The sequence below is a fragment of the Mixophyes fleayi genome, chromosome 8 (genome assembly GCF_038048845.1).
Source record: "Mixophyes fleayi isolate aMixFle1 chromosome 8, aMixFle1.hap1, whole genome shotgun sequence".
In the NCBI taxonomy this organism is placed as follows: Eukaryota; Metazoa; Chordata; class Amphibia; order Anura; family Limnodynastidae; genus Mixophyes; species Mixophyes fleayi.
Genome location: NC_134409.1, coordinates 103,648,667 through 103,666,070, shown reverse-complemented (window position 1 = coordinate 103,666,070; position 17,404 = coordinate 103,648,667).

Genomic DNA, 17,404 nt, shown 5'->3' with positions numbered 1-17,404 from the left:
ATTTTTATTTTTTTTAAAAAAAGTATGGAGTTGAAATCTAACAATTAAAAACAACAACACACATGGGTGAGAAATAGTAGAAGCCAATTTCAACTTTATGTTGTATTTATTTACTCATTTCCTATTATTGGCGACTTCCTTAAACTGTATGTTTCTGTTTCCATGTTGTCACATTTACTTTTCTTATACTTATCTGATATACATCCGGTCTGTGTTTTATTTATTTCAAGTGTTTCCCTTTTGTTTCTCTGCAGAATCTTTCTCTGTGCCCTCTCACCTTACATCTATATTGTTTCCACTTTGCAAATAATTTTATTGTCATTTGGAGAATATAGAAAAATGTGGATGAGCAATTTGCTCCATCTTGGTATCATTCCAAAAAAGATGCATGTACTCTGCAGCAAGAGGATAATATTGTCTGGCGTTTAGCAGCTGACTTTTGTCTAGAAAATAAAATATACACAATTGATGAAATAATACCGTTAGAGCCTGGGAAAGTTTGAAAATACACAATCTATAATAAATGGCTGTCTACTCATCTGATTGGATGTCAGCTGCAGCTTTTTGCAGTGAAATTCATTCAGTTAAGCCTGTGCACTTTCAAGCATCCCCATTTACTTATGCCTGTAAAGGAAACTGTTATTGATGTTAGCTGAGATGGGTAGCTCTGGATCTGCAAGTAGAGCCGTAACTAGAAATTTTAGTGCCCTAGACGAGACAGATCTGGGTGTCAATAGATGCTGCCTCCCAGCGGCGGCGCTAGCTCTTTACATGCACTAGACCCTTCTCCAACCCTGTGCTGTACTCTCCTACCTGTTCTTGCAGCTTTGACTACCTGGTATTGCTGGAGTCTTAAGCTCAGTTCCTGTTTGAATGGATCCTGAAATTTTGGGTACCTGTTCACCTACTGCAAAGCAGAGCAATAAGCAAACACTCTAGACCACCCAACATCAACCTGCCCTAAAACTAAATTAATAGTGTTTTTTTGTTTAACAAATAGGCCTCCTTCCCCAAACCAGCCCTAAAATTAAATTAATAGCATTCCCATTAAAATAAATAGGATTATTTCCTGCCAACCAACCCTGTCATTAAATTAATAGCACTCACCTTTAATAAATAAGCCTCCCGATCCAGGCCCAACATTAAATGAAAAGCATTCCCATTTACTAAGTGCACCCATTTCCCACCCAATCAGCCCTTCCATTAAATTAATAGCGATCCCATTTAATAATAAAGCCTCAAAATCAAGTTACTAGTATACAAATTTCCCCCACATTTAATACAGACTATTATAGCTAATACAGACATTGTGGCTTTTTAATATATTACTGATTTTTATCAGATTGATTATTAAGCGCTATTATATTTGAATTTTTTTTAAGGCTTTCTAGCATTTTAGGTATCACAAAGAAAATACCCCCCTTCCCTCCAACCCCACCCGCTCTAGAAATATGAAAGTTTGTTTGGGGAGGGAAGAGAATTGGTTTCCATGTTTTTATTCCTTTTATTTTCCTTGTAAAGTATTTAATTATAAATCCTTAAACAAAATTAAAAAAAATTATATTTCTTGAAAACAAAATCTGAGTTATAGTACTGTTTTTTTAATGAAAAAAAACCCCGCTTTGCCCCAGGGTTCCGGTTTGGTACGGATTCCCGCTGACGAGAATTCCGACAAGCTTGATACATACACAAAAAAACGATTTTATAAAAAAAAATGAATGAAATTAAAACAGACTTACCTGAAATCCGAAGATCCAGATGTCCGATGGCATAGGCATGCTGACAGGCAGTCATTCCAAAGACCCAGGTCTCCGGCAGTTAAGTTTGACGTTAGCACGAATTAGATCAATGTTAATTTAAAGCGGCAAAGTCTGGACCCCGCAGGGTAAGTGTTTAAACACTTAACCTGCGGGGTCCAGACATTGGTGATACGTAAAATTGCGCCCTGAGCAGTCGCACCAACCGCAGCGCCCTCCTTACGAGTCTGTCTGCAGTTGTTGCTGTATTCTTTTCCTGGAGCTTGTCAAGCTTAGAGATCAATTGGAATACTATTCATAGATCAGTTCAAAGGATTCCTCTGATAAGGTGCGACTGGCTCACTCCAACAGCTGAGCACATGTGCCTGAGAGAAATGACCTAATCCAATTTTCACCAACCTATTAGCATTCCAAAGACAATGTCATTTTGAGCATTAATCCTTTATCCTCCATAACTAGCGATCGCTTCGCGGATATTAGCGGATTCCAGATGGTAATGTGCAAATCAAAACGACACTAAACATTATACATATTCTATATCCTGAGCCTTAGATACCTTTACTATGGTTTAATTTATGTATAAATAATCTCTAATACATTTTGCTAATAAATAAATGTAGATTGGAACCTTAATAAATGTATATTATTTACAAGTGTAAGTGTGAATGTAAATGTGTGTGTTATTAACTGTGCGATTGCGCCATAACACATGGCGTACTAATCACAATCGCACAGTAAAACAATATTAATTAATTTAGTTTACTTGATCCAATTATTTGACTTTCACACTGCTCTGTTCTGGCAATATTTTAGAATGTATATCTATCTCCTTCCCTTTTTGTCAATGTAGGGCAAACTATGGGTGACCTGTATTCTACGAGGGCTCCAAATGGACACCTCTCCCTTGGAGGTCAGTTATGAATTAGAAGAAATACAGGGGGGCAGCACAACAGTGATTTGTGATGTCATGCTTCTTTTTGGGCAGTTGATCCTCTACGGATATATTTAGTGATAAGTGCAATGGAATGGTGTCCTGACTGGATTCCCATCACCTTTAAGAAAGCTATTTTGTTACATACATTTCTACATACTTGCCCACTCTCTACACCCACCTCCCTGGAAGTCAGTCTTTGCCAGAACACTTTCTGGCATTTCATCAAATCTGTGCTCCTGCATTAGGCCTGAGAGATATACCATACCTGCTTCTGTCTTATGCCTGAGACTTTTCAACTGCTTCTGCCTGAGAGACATTGCACCTACTTATGTTTCCTGCCTAAGAGACATAACAACCATACACCTACTCCTGTATTCTTTGCAGCTACATTATTGATTTGCATAGCCTGTCTCTAGTTCCTTGGATGTTTATTATTTATTCACTCAGTGATCTGTGGACCACTGCCATTAACATGCAATGTAACCTATAGATTGTTCACCGAAACATCTGCACATGCATCATTATCAGCAGGGCCGGACTGGGACTAAAAATCAGCCCTGGCATTTAAAGTACACAGGCCCATCTCAGTCCCAGCATAAAATGAACCGTGCGGCGCCGAAAAGGGCGTGCCCACATTGTGTTTTGGGTGTGGCCAACATGTGGCATTGATACATATATTATAATAAAACATTACATTTATCACGCCCTCCCAGTCACATCACGCCATCCCCAGCCCACTGGGGATGCTTCTGGTGCTGCTGACATCCATCAGGGTGGGAACTTCCTGTAGAGTGAGCAGGGAAGCTCTTTGTCTCACAAGATTACCAAATCTTGTGATACTTGGAGCTCCTAGGCTTCCTCTGCAGGCTGTGTCCTGTCCGGGAACTGGGAGCAACTATCAGTTCCCTTCCCCTAACATGCTGCATTAAGGCTCAGGGGGCCCAGGGTATTTAAGACAGCTGGGCCCCTATTATGTAACATGGTTATCAATTTAGACAAATACACAGGCAATACTGTGTGCACTACTGTTAGAAGCACACAGCTCTGCCTTCACAAGCAGTACGTTGTGAAGCGGGACATACCTCCCAACTGTCCTTGCAGTTAAACCAAATCATGACTAAGTGAGACAGTCACCCAAATTCAGGACTGCCCCACCAGATTCAGGACCGTTGGCAGACTGTCCTGCTCTCTCCTACCTGTCTTGGTCACTTTCACCGCTTGTAGCAGCTGGTTTCTTTAGCTCAGTTCTTTCTTGTCTTTATCCTGGAATATTAGATCCCCAATTCTGAAAAAAATGGGGTACATGAGATTTAGAAAACTCCAACTCACGTTTTATAATTAGGCCTCCCTCCAGTCCCCACAATAATAATATTCACATTTAATAAGTATACCTATTTCCTTTCAAACAGCCCCAACATTAAATTAACAATATACCCATTTACTCAAAACATATTTCCCTCCCTGCAGACAGTCTAAGTAATAAATTAAATAGCATTAAAGTTTAATAAATATAGCTATTTTCCACAACCATCGCCAGCAATAAATAATTCATATTCACATTTAATAAATAGCCCTCCACCCCAAAATCAGCACCATATTCAATTGATAGCCCTAAACCACCCAAGCATGAAATTAAAGATTCCTTCACCTCAACTTAAATAGTTAGCCCCCACCTACACTCCACCATTAAATAGCCTACCTCCCACACTATATTAAGATCCTCCTTTCCCTCACATATTATATTAAAATACTGCGCGCACAAACACACTAATATATACATGGCCCCACACACACACTAATAAATATATATATATAGGTCCAGACTTCACACAATGTACTGATACACACACAATTGCCAGCCAGACACACACCCCCCCAGGGAGAGACACAGCCAGCCCCCCACCAGTGAGAGATGCAGCAACAGCCAGCCCCCCCAGTCAGAGACTCAGTGACAGCGACAGCCAGCCCCCCCAAGTCAGAGACATAGTGACAGCCAGCCCCCCCAAGACAGAGACAGCGACAGCAACAGCCAGCCCCCCCTAAGTTAGAGACATAGTGACAGCGACAGCCAGCCCCCCCCAAGTCAGAGACATAGTGACAGTGACAGCCAGCCCCCCAAGTCAGAGACATAGTGACAGCCAGCCCCCCAAGTCAGAGACATAGTGACAGCCATCCTCCCCCAAGTCAGAGACAGTGACAGAAACAGCCAGCCCCCCCCCCTAAGTTAGAGACATAGTGACAACCAGCCCCCCAAGTCAGAGACATAGTGACAGTGACAGCCAGCCCCCCCCAAGTCAGAGACATAGTGACAGCCAGCCCCCCCCCCCAAGTCAGAGACATAGTGGCAGTGACAGCCAGCCCCCCCCCCAAGTCAGAGACAGTGACAGCAACAGCCAGCCCCCCCCTAAGTTAGAGACATAGTGACAGTGACAGCCAGCCCCCCCCAAGTCAGAGACATAGTGACAGCGACAGCCAGCCCCCCCAAGTCAGAGACATAGTGACAGCGACAGCCAGCCCCCCCCCAAGTCAGAGACAGTGACAGTGACAGCCAGCCCCCCCCCAAGTCAGAGACATAGTGACAGTGACAGCCAGCCCCCCCAAGTCAGAGACATAGTGACAGTGACAGCCAGCCCCCCCCCCAAGTCAGAGACATAGTGACAGTGACAGCCAGCCCCCCCCAAGTCAGAGACATAGTGACAGCCAGCCCCCCCCCCCAAGTCAGAAACATAGTGACAGCGACAGCCAGCCCCCCCAAGTCAGAGACAGTGACAGTGACAGCCAGCCCCCCCCAAGTCAGAGACATAGTGACAGTGACAGCCAGCCCCCCCCAAGTCAGAGACATAGTGACAGCCAGCCCCCCCAAGTCAGAAACATAGTGACAGCGACAGCCAGCCCCCCCCAAGTCAGAGACTTAGTGACAGTGACAGCCAGCCCCCCCCAGTCAGAGACATAGTGACAGTGACAGCCAGCCCCCCCCAAGTCATAGACATAGTGACAGTCAGCCCCCCCCCAATTCAGAGACATAGTGACAGTGCCAGCCAGCTCCCCCCCAAGTCAGAGACATAGTGTCAGTGACAGCCAGCCCCCTCCCCCAGTCAGAGACACACTTACCTTATCACCTCGCTGCTCGGCGGACAGTGTCAATGCGATGCGCGGTGTGCCAGTAATCACATGGGATGCGCATCATGTGACAGGTGCTGTCACATGATGCGCCTCCCATGTGATTACTGGCGCGCCGCACATCGCATTGACACTGTCTGCTGACCAGCGCGCAGTGAGCTGCGCTGCTCGGACGGACATCCTGCCCCGTTGGACCGGCCCAACTAGCCATCGGCCCTTCTGGCATTTGCCAGAAGTGCCCGATGGCCAGTCCGGCCCTGATTATCAGCTATTTATATAGCACCACTAATTCCGCAGCGCTGTACAGAGAACTCACTCACATCAGTCCCTGCCCCATTGGAGCTTACAGTCTAAATTCTGTAACATACACACACAGACTAGGGTCATTTTTAATAGAAGCCAATTAACTTACTAGTATGATTTTGGAGTGTGGGAGGAAACCAGAGCACCCAGAGGAAACCCACACAATCACGGGGAGAACATACAAACTCCACACAGATAAGGCCATGGTAAGGAATTAAACTCATGACCCCAGTGCTTCGAGGCAGAAGTGCTAACCACTAAGCCAGCTTGCTGCCCACATTCACTTTGTTTAACCCTCAGATCTGTGACATATGGGTTGACCACAAGAGGAGCACCTTTTTGCTCATTATGATGGTAGAGCTTTCCATACTTGGGCAGATCAGACTGTAACATACAGAATGCACATAATTCTGCTCACAAATCAAAGCAACAGATTTACAGTACAACATTCTAATTAACCTCAAGGAGTGGAGACTGAGCATAGCTGGAGGCATTCCTCATTTACCAGGAGTCAATAGAACCTTTTTAGTCATGCAAAATGTTCTGATATTCACACCACCTCGGTGGTCGAGGTTATGCCATTTCTTTTAACAGGATGGGGTATATTTACTAAATTGCAGTTTTGAAAAAGTGGAGATGTTGCCTATAGCAACCAATCAGATTTTAGCTGTTATTTTGTAGAATCTACTAAATAAATGATAACTAGAATCTGATTGGTTGCTATGGGCAACATCTCCACTTTTTCAAACCTGCAATTTAGTAAATATATCCCGATGTCTTTTACATCCTTTATACTCATCTTCTAGTGGAAATGCATTAATATGAGCACAGGTATTGTCAATAAATGCTCAAGATATAAAATTGACATGCTTCAAATAAATATAGCCCTGATGTCCCATTACTGTCATTAGTTATTTAAATCATAAATGCAGGTGAAATTAGCAGCATTTTAAGAAACAAGGAAAAGTAATTATTAAGGGAGTGGTCCATCTGTGATAGCAGGCAGTAATATAAGATGAGTTTTTCCATTTTTCCTGAGAATTACTAGATTTGATCAATATATCAAATCTAAGAATCCAACCATATTATACACTGAAATGCGGCTACTTGCAATGTATGAATGATTGTATGAATGTGATAGCATAATTACAGGTGTGAGACCTGTCGTTACTATTGGAGTGATATTGTATCATGACACACTCTCCCATTTTCTACTGATGTAGTAAGCCACTTAGAGATTCAGTAAGCACTAATTATAAAAGGGAATATTTAGTAATTCTACAATTTATAGTTTGAGAATAGCACTTTTATTTGTTATACCACATCCATAATAATTAAAATTACTTGTGTATGATAAAGCTAATCTCAGGTACCTGCTAACTACTATGAACAGGTGTAGAATAAATAAATATTTTTATCTGAATAATAGTAGGTTATGAGGAGTTATGGTATGGAATAGACAGAACTGGGAATTATTAACACATATGGACAGGAAACTTAATATTAATTTGTTTTAAAAAATCATTTATTGCAATATATTGTAGCAGCAGTGTAGCATAGCCGTGCAGTACTGCTATTTAAAATTATATCAATTAACAATCACTGTTTTTAAATATTTTGCTAAATGCCCCCCTTCACTGTAGAGATGAGCGGGCTCGGATATCTGAAATCCGAGCCCACCCGAACGTTGCCGATCCGAGCCGGATCCGAGACAGATCCGGGTATTCCCGCCAATTGCAAAACTGAAATCGAGGCTCTGAGTCATAATCCCGCTGTCGGATCTCGCGATACTCTTATTCTATAAATTCCCCGCTAGCCGCCGCCATCTTCACTCGGGCATTGATCAGGGTAGAGGGAGGTTGTGTTAGGTGGTCCTCTGTCCTGCTATATCTCGTGCTGTGCTGTTCAGTTCTGTGCTGTGCTGTTCAGTTCTGTGCTGTGCTGTGCTGTTCAGTTCTGTGCTGTGCTGTGCTGTGTTCTGCTCAGTCCAGTGGTGCTGTGTCCTGTGCTCTGTCCTTCTGAGTTCAGTGGTGCTGCTGGGTCCTGTGCTGTGTCCTGTTCAGTCCAGTGGTGCTGTGTCCTGTGCTCTGTCCTTCTAAGGGCATTGTTATTTCCCCATTATTCCCAAGCTATAAAAAATTTTAAAAAAAGTTATAAAAAAAAATAAAAATAAATAATTATAAAAAATAAATAAAAAAAAAATATCCAAAAACAATCCTGCAGTATAAGTCCATTGGTACTGCAATATTACAAAGTTCACTGATTCTGCAGTATAATTCCAGTGGTACTGCAATATTACAAAGTTCACTGATTCTGCAGTATAAGTCCATTGGTACTGCTATATTACAAAGTTCACTGATTCAGCAGTATTATAAGTCCATTGGTACTGCAATATTACAAAGTTCACTGATTCAGCAGTATAAGTCCAGTGGTACTGCTATATTACAAAGTTCACTAATTCAGCAGTATAAGTCCAGTGGTACAGCTATATTACAAAGTTCACTGATTCAGCAGTATAAGTCCAGTGGTACTGCTATATTACAAAGTTCACTGATTCAGCAGTATAAGTCCATTGGTACTGCAATATTACAAAGTTCACTGATTCAGCAGTATAAGTCCAGTGGTACTGCTATATTACAAAGTTCACTGATTCAGCAGTATAAGTCCAGTGGTACTGCTATATTACAAAGTTCACTGATTCAGCAGTATAAGTCCAGTGGTACTGCAATATTACAAAGTTCACTAATTCTGCAGTATAAGTCCATTGGTACTGCTATATTACAAAGTTCACTGATTCAGCAGTATAAGTCCAGTGGTACTCTCCTGTGCCGCATATCATTTTTAAAGGCTTTGCCGAGTGTGTGTGGCTTAGGGGTACGCTCTCTTGTGCTACATATAATGGAAAACAAAAATTTGGAGGATAAACTAGGGAAAGATCAAGACCCACTTCCTCCTAATGCTGAAGCTGCTGCCACTAGTCATGACATAGACGATGAAATGCCATCAATGTCGTCTGGCAAGCCCGATGCCTAATCTCCTAGTACAGGGCATGTAAAATCCAAAAAGCCCAAGTTCTCAAAAAGTAGCAAAAAGAGAAACTTAAAATCATCTGAGGAGAAACGTAAAGTTGGCAATATGCCATTTACGACACGTAGTGGCAAGGAACGGCTTAGGCCCTGGCCCGTGTTCATGACTAGTGGTCCAGCTTCACCCAAGTATCTAAGCCCTCCTCCTCCCCCCCTACAAAAAATTTAAGAGAGTTATGCTGTCAGCAACAACAACAAAACAGCAAAGAACTCTGCCTTCTAAACAGATGACATCACAAATCCCCAAGGCGAGTCCAAGGGTGTTGGTGGTTGTGAAGTCTGACCTTCCATCACTGTACGGGAAGAGGTGACTCCATCCAGCATTTGCAGCACACCCTCTGCATATGTTGGAAGGATCACCCACAGTGTAGATCCATATTTGGATAATCAAGGTGTCAATGTTGTACACCGGGAGGAGGCTATTGATGTAGCTGGCGCTGTGGAGGAACTTGATGATGAGGATGGTGATGTGGTTATTGTAAATGAGGCACCAGGGGGGAAAACAGCTGATGTCCATGGGATGAAAAAGCCCATCGTCATGCCTGGTCAGAAGACCAAAAAATGCACCTCTTCGGTCTGGAGTTATTTTTATCCAAATCCGGACAACCAATGTATGGCCATATGTAGCTTATGTAAAGCTCAAATAAGCAGGGGTAAGGATCTTGCCCACCTAGGGACATCCTCCCTTATACGTCACCTGAATAACCTTCATAGTTCAGTGGTTAGTTCAGGAACTGGGCCTAGGACCGTCATCAGTACAGGGACACCTAAATCCCTTGGTCCTGTTGGATACACACCACCAACACCCTCCTCGTCAACTTCCTCCACGATCTCCATCAGATTTAGTACTGCAGGCCATGTCACCAGCCAGACTGAGTCCTCTTCTATACGGGATTCATCCAAGGAATCCTGCAGCGGTACGCCTACTACTGCCACTGCTGCTGTTGCTGCTGTTAGTCGGTCATCTTCCCAGAGGAGAAGTCGTAAGACCGCTACGTCTTTCAAAAAACAATTGACCGTCCAACAGTCGTTTGCCATGACCACAAAATACGATAGTAGTCACCCTATTGCAAAGCGTATAACTGTGGCTGTAACTGCTATGTTGGTGTTAGACGTGCGCCCGGTGTCCGCCATCAGTGGAGTGAGATTTAGAGGGTTGATGGAGGTATTGTGTCCTCGGTACCAAATCCCATCGAGATTCCACTTCGCTAGGCAGGCGATACCAAAGATGTACAGAGAAGTAGGAGCAAGTGTCCTCAGTGCTCTTAATAATGCGGTTGTACCCACTGTCCACTTAACCACGGACATGTGGACAAGTGGTTCTGGGCAAACGAAGGACTATATGACTGTGACAGCCCACTGGGTAGATGCATCCCCTTCCGCAGCAACAGCAGCAGCTGCATCAGTAGCAGCATCTACACAACATCTGCTTGTGCCAAGGCAGGCAACATTGTGTATTACAGGCTTTAATAAGAGGCACAACGCTGACAACCTATTAGAGAAAATGAGGGAAATTATTTTGCAGTGGCTTACCCCACTTAGACTGTCCTGGGGATTTGTGGTGTCAGACAACGCCAGTAACATTGTGCGGGCATTGCATATGGGCAATTTCCAGCACGTCCCATGTTTTGCCCACACCGTTAATTTGGTGGTGCAGCATTACCTCAAGAGTGACAGGGGTGTGCAGGAGATGTTTGCGGTGGCCCGCAAAATTGCTGGACACTTTCGGCATTCTGCCAGTGCCTACCGCAGGCTCGAGGCACATCAAAAAAGCCTGAACCTGCCCTGCCATCACCTCAAACAAGAGGTTGTGACGCGCTGTAACTCTACCCTCTATATGCTGCAGAGGATGGAGGAGCAGCAAAAGGCCATTCAGGCCTACACCGCCGCCTACGACATAGGCAAAGGAGTGGGGATGCGCCTGAGTCAAGCGCAGTGGAGACTGATTTCTGTGTTGTGCAAGGTTCTCCAGCCGTTTGAACTTGCCACACGAGAAGTCAGTTCCGACACTGCCAGCTTGAGTCAGGTGATTCCCCTGATCAGGCTGTTGCAGAAGCAGCTGGAGAAAGTGAGGGAGGAGGTGGTAAACTATTGCGATTCCACCAAGCATGTAGCTCTTGTGGCTGAAGCCCTTCGTACGCTTTGCCAGGATCTGAGGGTGGTCACTATTTTAAAGTCAGAGGAATACATTCTGGCCACCGTTCTCGATCCTCGGTTTAAAGCGTATGTTTTGTCTCTGTTTCTGACGGACACAAGTCTGCAGCGGTGCAAAGACCTGCTGGTCAGGAGATTGTCCTCTGAAGAGGACCGTGACATGCCAACAGCTCCACCCTCATTTTCTTCCACATCTGTGGCTGCGAGGAAAAAGCTCAAAGAGCTGCTGGCGGGGATGCTGATAACATCTGGTCCGGACTGAAGGACCTGCCAACCATTGCAGACATGTCTACTGTTGCTGCATTGGATGCTGTCACAATAGAAAAAATGGTGGAGGATTATTTTGCTGACACCATCCAAATAGACATGTCAGACAGTCCATATTGTTACTGGCAGGAAAAAAAGGCAGTTTGGAAGCCCCTGTACAAAATGGCTCTATTTTACCTGAGTTGTCCCCACTCCAGTGTGTACTCGGAAAGAGTTTTTAGTGCAGCGGGGAACCTGGTCAGTGAGCGGCGAAGGAGGTTGCTTCCTCAGAACGTTGAAAAAATGATGTTCATAAAAATGAATTATCAATTCCTCAATGAAGTACAGCACTGCCCTCCAGATAGTACAGAGGGACCTGTGGTTGTGGAGTCCAGCGGGGATGAATTGATAATGTGTGAGGAGGAGGAAGTACACACTGTAGGGGGCGAGGAATCAGAGGTTGAGGATGAGGACGACATCTTGCCTCAGTAGAGCCTGTTTATTTTGTACAGGGAGAGATGAATAGCTTTTTTGGTGTGGGGGCCCAAACAAACCAATCATTTCAGTCACAGTTGTTTGGTAGGCCCTGTCGCTGAAATTATTGGTTTGTTAAAGTGTGCATGTCCTATTTCAACAACATAAGGGTGGGTGGGAGGGCCCAAGGACAATTCCATCTTGCAAATCTTTTTTTGCCATTATGTGACCATTTAACAGTCGTTTGCCATGAGCACAAAGTAAAACAAAATTAAAACAAATTCAACAAATTAAATCAAAAGTAAAATGCCCTGTCATAATAAAAAACAAGAGGTATTGATGTGCTAGAACTACTGTAGTGTTTATAAGTTATAAACACTACACTTGAAAGCTTGAGCCTTTAATAGAAAAAGTCACTCTTCATTGCACGAATATTTGCAACAGGGACAGTTTTTTGGTTAACGAAGTCAACAAATAACACTTCGACCCTGTCTGTTTTTCACATACTTGATGTGATCTCAATGATGAATGCTCTGTACCATGGTCGTCTAAAACAAGAGTTATTGACGTGCTATAACTACTGTAGTTTTTATAAATTATAAACACTACACTTGAAAGTTAGAGGAGGTATTGTGGCCCTGGTACCAAATGCAGTACTATGCAGTCCAGATAGAGGCGTATCAGATATTAAACAACGTTGACTGTTGCTGCTAAATCATAAATTAATGAAAATGACCTGTCATCGTCAAAAACAAGAGGTATTGACACGCTCGAACTACACCCTGTATATGCTGCAGAGGATGTAGGAGCAGGCAGCTGTGCAGTGGAATTCAGACCATTTGAAGGCGGAGGTATTGTGGCCCCGGTACCAAATTGTGTACTGGGACCACTGCACTATGCAGTCCAGAAAGCTACCTCGGTGAAACGTTTTGGACTAAAAACAATATTGTGAGGTGTAAGGTGTTCAGAATAGACTGGGAATTAGTGGAAATGATTGTTATTGAATGTAATTGAGGTTAATAATAGCGTAGGAGTGAAAATAAACCAAAAAACTTGTTTTTAACACTTTTTATGTTTTTTTCAAAATAAATCCGAATCCAAAACCTTAAATCCGAACCAAAACCTTTCGTCAGGTGTTTTGCGAAACAAATCCGAACTCAAAACCTCAAGCAAATCCGAATCCAAAACACGAGACACCAAAGTGGCTGGTGCACATCCCTACTTCGCTGGAATGACCTCCCTTGCTCCATCCGTCTCTCACCCAATCTGTTCTCCTTCAAACCACACTTAAAACTCACCTGTTCCTTAAGGCCTACCAACCATACACTTAACCTCTCATCTCCTCTGCTCGTTCTCCCCTGGCCCCTCTTTCTGGCCCCTCTTTTTTCTCCCCTTTGCTTCACTGGCACCTTCTGTGCCTGATTTTGTTTACCCTCCCTTAGGATGTAAGCTCGTATGAGCAGGGCCCCTCTTCCCTCCTGTCTCCATACCTGTTCTTCCGCTCCTTCTCTACTGTATTCGCCTGCCCGGAGTTTCTGAAGTATTGGTACTTTGTGTTTATAGTTCTGTACTGTTTTACCCTGTATAGTCTACTGTTTGTACCGTGTACGGCGCTGCGGAAACCTTGTGGCGCCTTACAAATAAACGATAATAATAAATGTGATGACACAATAATTAAAATTAAATTATTTTTTCATGTATATCAAAAAAAATGTGAAAATCTTTTAACATAAGCGTAATCATTGAGTGCCACAATTTATACACATTTTCTCTTTTCTCTACTCTTGTTTTGTAATAAACCTGTACATTTCTGTAATTGACTAAAAATTCTTTAATACAGTACCGGTTGTTAAATAGTGCTACTTGAGATGGTATATTAAGGAGCTCTATAACGTTACGAACCAGAAAATGTCTTGGTTTTGCACCAGTGCGCCTGGATAGTCTGACCAGCACACATCAAAGTGTACCCTCTGCACAACCTACAAGTGTCCCTAGGTGTGCGGAGAGGCAGAAAAGTTTCCAGAGTTGCAGTGTGTAAAAGTCCAACCTCCCACCTTATAATGATAGTGTTAAGAGCGTCTAGTTGCTGTCCAAAAACATTTGTCCACTTTCTGTATATGTGGTTCCAAAGCACAATTCGATTTATTAGCAAAAAGTAGCAGAGTAACAAGTGAGAATAAAATAAGTAGAGCTGTTACTTATCACAGGTACTCTGGATCCAGGGTACAGTTATTCAGGTCTGAAGGCTGTGGTCAAATAGACTGGCCACTGGGTCCAGAGCTCCTGCTTATATACAGTCAGTGAATAAAGTAAAACAATACAGATGATGTGGCTTGCTTCCATAGGTACAGGCTTCAAGAAGGTCCAGTGTAATGCAGGTCATTGGCCAGTTCAAACAAAAATATCCAAGGGTGGGGGTCAGCTCTCCAGGAGATGCATTCCAACTTTCCCACCAAGAATCCAGTTTAAACTAGTCTATTTACATTACACAGACAATACCATTCTAACCATTTATTCCCTATCATCGATAACCAGAGTTCGCAATGTGCGATCCCTTCGGCGAATGAACTGGACAACTGCAGATAAATAGGGGATTAGAATGATACTAAACATGACATGTTTCCTGTAACCTGAACTTGTGATTTCACTAACATGTATATAGCTTATAATATTAACCATAAACATTGCTACATTTCGACATAAATAACTGTGTTGCAACTACCTTAAATATGAGCTACTTGCAAATGTGTATGTTCGTGTGAATGTGTGTAAATTTGTAAAGCCTGTTGTTGCCACGTGTTGCGGCTGAATACCCTTCTCCACGCCGTAGCGTGCTATACGCATAATTTTCCAACAATCAAGTTGTTAGATATTAATTGAAATGACTATATCTAATTAGTTCGACAATAGTGACAACACCAACTGACGAAGAGACCGACATGATTACACCAAAGGTGTAATCCATGACAGGTTGATAACACTGACAGATTGAAAACCACACTTGAGTAACAAGTGTCCCCTCCCATCCCCCCTCTCTGCCACTGACTTTGCCTCCTTTTTCTCCTCTAAAATCGAGGCCATCAGACTTGAAATCTCCTCCGCCCACTCTTCTGCCACCCCCTCTTACTCTTCCGCCCCCCTCTAACCCCAGCCACAAACTCCTTTACTCATTTCTGCCCTACCACGGGTGAGGAAGTCCACTCTCTCATTTCATCCTCCCCCCTTCTACCTGTCCCCAGGAACCTATGCCTTATCAGCTCCTTCGCTCCCTTTCCCCCTCCACCTGCTCCCACCTCGCTCACCTCTTTAATCTGTCCCTCATGACCGGCATCTTTCCCTCCTCTTTTAAACATTCTCTCGCCTCACCCATTCGTAAGAAACCCAATCTTGACCCCACCTCTATCTCTAACTACCGCCCCATTTCCCTTCTCTTTGCCTCTAAAATACTCGAGAGGCACGTCTGCCTGCAACTGTCTCACCTTCTACCTTTCTGAACACTCTCCAATCAGGCTTCCGCCCCCTCCACTCCACTGAAACTGCCCTGGCTCGAGTTACTAACGATCTCCTCTCGGATAAAGCCAGTTCTCCCTTCTGATTCTCCTCGATCTCTCAACGGCCTTTTACACTGTTGTCCACCCTCTCCTGCTTCACACCCTCCAGTCCATTAGCCTCTCTGGCACCTTCCTATCCTGGTTCACCTTTTACCTTGCCGACCGTTCCTTCTCTGTTTCCACCTCTGGGTCTCTCTCCCCCTCTTCCACCCTTCCAGTTGTGTCCCACAGGGCTCTGTTCTTGGACCCTTACTCTTTTCACTATACACCTCACCGGGTAAACTAATCAGCTCCTTCGGCCTCAAGTACCACATTTATGCTGATGACACTCAACTCTACCTTTCATCTCCTGATCTCTGTCCCTCCCTCCTCTCTAGGGTGTCCGTCTGCCTCTCTGCCATCTCCTCCTGGATGTCCTCTAGATTTCTTAAACTCACACTTGCTAAACCAAACTCATTGTCTTCCCTCCCTCTCGTACCTCCTTCCCCTCCGACCTGCTGCTAGGCTCATCTTCCTTTCTCGCCGTACCACTTCTGTCTCCCCCCTCTACCAAGCCCTCCACTGGCTCCCCTTCCTCTACAGAATCCTGTTCAAGCTCCTCACTCTGACTTACAAGGCCCTCGCCAACTCTACTGCTCCCTACATCTCCAACCTCATCTCTATTCACACTCCATCCTGCCCACTGCAATCGTCTAATAATCGACACCTCTCTTCCCCTCTGATTACCTCTTCTCACGCACGTATCCAAGACTTCTCCCCTGCGCCCCCCCCCCCCCCCCCCTTCATCAGAACATCCCCTAATCTGTCCTGCTTAAAACAAACATTAAAAACCCACCTTTTCTTAAAAGCCTTCCAGTCACCTGCCTAACCATCCACCTGTCAGCTACCTCTCCCTCTCTTCCCTTCTTCCCTTCTCCCCCCCCCTCCTCTACTCTGTCTGTGTTTCCATTTTTCTCTATAAATGCTGCTGGAATTTGCCTCATTTGTGGCTTAAATTAACTGTGAGAGTGAGGGGACATCAGAACAGCCTTTATTACATGTGGCAATTTAATGTGTATGAAACTTATTACAACGCTCTGGAAATACGCACCTGGAAATTAAGTTTTGTGCCAAAGTGCAACAAAGTATAAAGCGGAAATCCAAGACTGCCAACTTTAAGTTCAAAACTGATGTCCTTTTGTGGAGTGAAAATGGGCATACGCCTCTCTGCACTGCAAGAGACGCCCCTAAAAATACATCATATCAACCACTTTATCTCTACAATAATCTTGCTGTGCAGTTTACTAGTAACACATTTACTTACCTCTGGCTGTGCAACATTCTGTGCCTTTGCAAATGTTGCTATCTTGTAAAACTATTCACCTTGGCAGAAATCTATTTGCACACTCGTTTGCAACTTCAAAGCTACTTTAGCACTGTGCATTGGACAATTTCCGCTTTGTAAATGACCTTAGACCATACTTGCCAACTCTCCCGGAATGTCTGGGAGACTCACGAAATTTGGGTCGAAAGTAGGCAAGTGTGCCTTAGACTGCTACCATGTACGTCTAAACCAGCAGTGGGCAAAATGAGGCCCGTCTCAGCCTTCACCTATAGCCCCCCAGCCAGCTGCTCCCGATCTTATCAGAATGGGAGAAGCCCACCTCCGCATCACATGACCTCCTGTGCGTAGTGCAGGGAGGTCATGTAGCATACCTGCGGGAGGAGGCAGTGCACTGTGCTCTCCCTCCTTCCTCTGTCTGGCACTCCAGCTATATCATGTTGCCCCTCACTGGTCTA